This window comes from Taudactylus pleione, unplaced genomic scaffold (genome assembly GCF_031769625.1).
Source record: "Taudactylus pleione unplaced genomic scaffold, aTauple2 ptg000066l, whole genome shotgun sequence".
Lineage (NCBI taxonomy): Eukaryota > Metazoa > Chordata > Amphibia > Anura > Myobatrachidae > Taudactylus > Taudactylus pleione.
In genome coordinates this window covers 4,151,920-4,157,385 of record NW_028284468.1, presented here as the reverse complement: position 1 = coordinate 4,157,385, position 5,466 = coordinate 4,151,920, and positions in this window count along the sequence as shown.

The window sequence follows — 5,466 nt, the reverse complement described above, 5'->3', positions numbered from 1 at the left end:
TTGAATACATTTACGCATAAAATGGTCTTGTTACCTTATTTATTGTACCACCCTCGAATATAATTATATTAATAAAATGATATGCAGGTAGATTTCACAGAAACTTCTCATAATTGAAGACAATTAAAGAGTTTATGTCTTTTTCCAAAAAGTAATTAGAACTATTTTAAGAGTCAATAAACACGAGAATGAATCTTATCAATCACTATAAACCACTGATGTTACTATGATTAGAGCATCTGTTTTCCATTGGTGGTTCAATGACTGCTGTAACATATATAATCTTCCCAGCCTCTTGAATAACCTCACTTCCTTCAATTTCATTTCCTTGAATTTCATTAACTATTGACAGCACAACCATCTTGCAAGTGCGCTGTCTATCCTGGATTTCTCCCACTCCTTCAAACCACACATTCAGTACCTTTCGTAGTCCTGCCTTTTCCATCTCAGAGATATCTCCAGACTCAGACCCTTCTCACCCTCATCAACTCACTAGTTATCTCTAGACTGTAGTACTGAAACCTCCTCTTTTATCTGGCCTCCCTGTCTCCCATGCTAGTGCACTGCTGAACGCAGATTCCCGATGTTTGGAATCTGCGCAGGCGCCAGGCCCGTTCTGTGCATGTGCAGAACGGGTCTGCGAGTCCGCTTGCAAACTGGCAGCAGACTGTCAGTGATTGACGGGCTGCTGCCGTTTGGGGGTGGCGACAACCTCCGTTACCCAAAACAGAGGCGTGTCGCCACCGTTGGGGGGAGGGAAGAGACCAGGTTCTCCGACGGGTGACGGAGATTTCCTGGCCTCTTCCTCCAAACTGCGGGGACCGGCTGCAGGACCCTATGGGTCACCGCAGCTAACCGATGGTATGCAGAATAACCGATGCTGCGTTGAATAACGCAGCATGGTTAAGTAATGCACAGGGGGCATGATTCATCCTGTGCATTACCATATCTGCAAAGGATCGCAATTGCAAAGCTGCCTGAGGGCAGCTTTGCAATTACCATCCTTACAGAATCAGGCCCAATGTCTGCCTTCCCACTCTTACAAGCCCTCCCCTTCAGAACCCAATTCAAACTCCTTGCACTCACTTACAAAGCTCTCACCCAATCCTCTACTATTTACATATCTGACCTCATCTGCCTTCACAGTCCCACATACCCATTTTCCCTCCACAAATTAATACCTTCTCTACTCTCAACTGATTGCTTTCTTCCCATTTCTGCCTTCCCAGATTTTGCCAATGCTGCTCCCTACAATTGGAATCAGGGGCGTCTTAACAGAGGAGTGGGCCCGTGTGCACTCCCCATGCGGGGCCCCCTCCTCTCTCCCCGGTGGCAGGCTGCCAACTGACGAGGCTGGCCAGCCACCAGAGCATTAGTAGACTGCGCAGAACGCCAGAAAAATGGCGGCAGTGGCCATTTTCTGGTGTTCTGAGCAGTGCTGACACCCGACGCGGGACCACGGACAGGTGAGTATAAAATAATATGGGTGCAGGGTGTGTGGTTCGGGGTCTCCCTGCACCCATTATAGAAACGCCACTGACTGGAATCCTCCCTACCCTCTCCCTCTCAGACCCTCTGCCTTTCTACAAAACGTCAAATGGGCTCTCAAGACCCACTTCTTCATCAATGTCTTACAGTTCTCAGCCTAACCCACTACCAGGCTCGGACTGAACCGCCAGGGGGTTGGCACCACTGATTTGTAGCCACGCCCCCTATCACAGGAGGGCATGGCCTACAGCGCCATTTGTAATTGTATGGGAGGCTGCAGTGCAGCTGCTTGCCGAGCAGCCATCAAGGCTGTGTCTGAGCCGGCCGGCAACTGCACGCAGGGGATTGGAGCACAGTGCTGTCAGACTCAGCACTGCAGTGCACTACTGGGTAATAAATCCCAGTAGTCTCTGCAGTGGGATCAGAGGAGCATGTGCTGAGCTCTGTTTGGAGGAGCTCATCACATGCTCCTCTGACCTGGAGTTTAGCAGCAGCGCAGCCTTATGGGAGTGACTCATTGTGAAACTGTGACTGTTGCTGTGACTGCTGCTCTGCCAGCTGCCTGAGGCATGTGCTGGTGTGGGCACTACAGGTGGCATAATGTTTGAGGACTAGAGGTGGCATAATGTGTGGGGACTAGAGGTGGCATAATGTGTGGGCACTACATGTGGAATAATGTGTGGGGACTACAGGTGGCATAATGTGTGGGGACTACAGTGTAGCATAATGTGTGGGCACTAGAAGTGGCATAATGTATGGGGACTACAGGGTCCATAATATGTGAGAACTACAGGTGGCATAATGTGCGGGCACTACAGGTGGCATTATGTGTGGGCACTACAGTGTGACAAAGTGGGGGGCACTACAGTGTGGCATAATGTGTGGGAACTACAGGTATTATAATGTGTGGTGCACTACATTGTGGCATAATGTGTGGGCACTACAGGTGGTATACTGTATATGCACTACACTGTGGCAAAATATGCGGGGCACTATAATGTGGCATAATGTTAGTACATATGTAATGGTCTAATTTACCCACAAGTAACCAGCATTGCAAAGGTTACTGGGTGGCTCAGCAGTACCTCTGACTCCATTGTGCTTCCCACTTCCTCCCTGACCCCTCCATACTCACCACTACCTATCTGCATTATCTCCTGATATCTCCTTAGCAAACACTATCTCTCTGCACTACCTCCCCGACCCCTCCATACTCACCACTACCTATCTGCACTACCCCCTGATCCCTCCTTACCATACACTATCTCTCTGCACTACCTCCCTGACCCCTCCATACTCACCACTACCTATCTGCACTACCTCCTGATCCCTCCTTACCAAACACTATCTCTCTGCACTACCTCCCCGACCCCTCCATACTCACCACTACCTATCTGCACTACCCCCTGATCCCTCCTTAGCAAACACTATCTCTCTGCACTACCTCCCTGACCCCTCCATACTCACCACTACCTATCTGCACTACCCCCTGACCCCTCCTTGCCAAACACTATCTCTCTGCACTACCTCCCTGACCCCTCCTTACCAAACACTATCTATCTGCACTACCTCCCTGACCCCTCCTTACCAAACACTATCTCTCTGCACTACCTCCCTGACCCCTCTATACTCACCACTACCTATCTGCACTACCCCCTGATCCCGCCTTACCTTACACTATCTCTCTGCACTACCTCCCTGACCCATCCATACTCACCACTACCTATCAGCACTACCCCCTGACCCTTACTTACCATACACTATCTCTCTGCACTACCTCCCTGACCCATCCATACTCTCCACTACCTATCTGCACTACCCCCTGATCCCTCCTTAGCAAACACTATCTCTCTGCACTACCTCCCTGACCCCTCCATACTCACCACTACCTATTTGCACTACCCCCAGACCCCTCCATACTCACCACTACATATCTGCACTACCCCCTGATCCCGCCTTACCAAACACTATCTCTCTGCATTACCTCCCTGACCGCTCCTTACTCACCACTACCTATCTGCACTACCCCCTGATCCCTCCTTAGCAAACACTATCTCTCTGCACTACCTCCCTGACCCATCCATACTCACCACTACCTATCTGCACTACCCCCTGACCCCTCCATACCATACACCATCTCTCTGCACTACCTCCTTGACCCATCCAAACTCACCACTACCTATCTGCACTACCCCTGATCCCTCCATACTCTCCACTACCTATCTGCACTACCCCCTGATCCCTCCTTAGCAAACACTATATCTCTGCACTACCTCCCTGACCCCTCCATACTCACCACTACCTATCTGCACTACCCCCTGATCCCTCCTTAGCAAACACTATCTCTCTGCACTACCTCCCTGACCCCTCCATACTCACCACTACCTATTTGCACTACCCCCAGACCCCTCCATACTCACCACTACATATCTGCACTACCCCCTGATCCCGCCTTACCAAACACTATCTCTCTGCATTACCTCCCTGACCGCTCCTTACTCACCACTACCTATCTGCACTACCCCGATCCCTCCTTAGCAAACACTATCTCTCTGCACTACCTCCCTGACCCATCCATACTCACCACTACCTATCTGCACTACCCCCTGACCCCTCCTTACCATACACCATCTCTCTGCACTACCTCCCTGACCCATCCAAACTCACCACTACCTATCTGCACTACCCCTGATCCCTCCATACTCTCCACTACCTATCTGCACTACCCCCTGATCTCTCCTTAGCAAACACTATATCTCTGCACTACCTCCCTGACCCCTCCATACTCACCACTACCTATCTGCAGTACCCCCTGACCCCTCCATACTCACCACTACCTATCTGCACTACCCCCTGATCCCACCTTACCATACACTATCTCTCTGCACTACCTCCCTGACCCCTCTATACTCACCACTACCTATCTGCACTACCCCCTGATCCCTCCTTACCATACACTAACTCTCTGCACTACCTCCATGACCCCTCCATACTCACCACTACCTATCTGCACTACCCCCTAATCCCTCCTTAGCAAACACTATATCTCTGCACTACCTGCCTGACCCCTCCATACTCATCACTACCTATCTGCACTACCCCCTGACCCCTCCTTACCAAACACTATCTAACTGCACTACCCCCCTGACCCCTCCATACTCACCACTACCTATCTGCACTACCCCCTGATCCCTCCTTTCCAAACACTATCTAACTGCACTACCTCCCTGACCCATCCATACTCACCACTACCTATCTGCACTACCCCCTGATCCCTCCTTACCATACACTATATCTCTGCACTACCTCCCCGACACCTCCATACTCACCACTACCTATCTGCACTACCACCTGATCCCTCCTTACCATACACTATCTCTCTGCACTACCTCCCTGACCCATCCATACTCACCACTACCTCTGCACTACCCCCTGATCCCGCCTTACCATGCACTATCTCTCTGCACTTCCTCCCTGACCCATCCATACTCACCACCAGTGGCGGACTGGGCCGGGGGGCAGGGTGCCATCTGCCCCCCGGGCCGGTACAGTGTTAGTATTTGATGGCCACCTGACTGTGGGAGAGAATACTGCTTCATCTCTGACAGGGGCTGACCAGCTACGCTGCGAGTGAGATGTAAGTTAAAGAGGCTAATAAAAAATGGCTGCCCCCATACTAAGCTACAAAGAAATGGCCACTGTTGACCAATGAGGAGCCAGCTGTTCATTCCCAGGATCCATAGAGGCTGGAAAGTGGAAAAAGGGGGCGGGGCTTATCGGGGAGTCTGACAGGGAAGCCGAGATGAATAAGAAGCGTTATGGCACCCAGGGAGGAGAGAGACAGTGAGGGCAGAGGTGAGGAGTGCTCCACAGAATGCAGGAGAACATCCTTTCTTCTCTACACTTAGAAACCAGGTAAGTGGAGGGTGGGGATTATATACAGTCTATCTATCTATCTATCTATCTATCTATCTATCT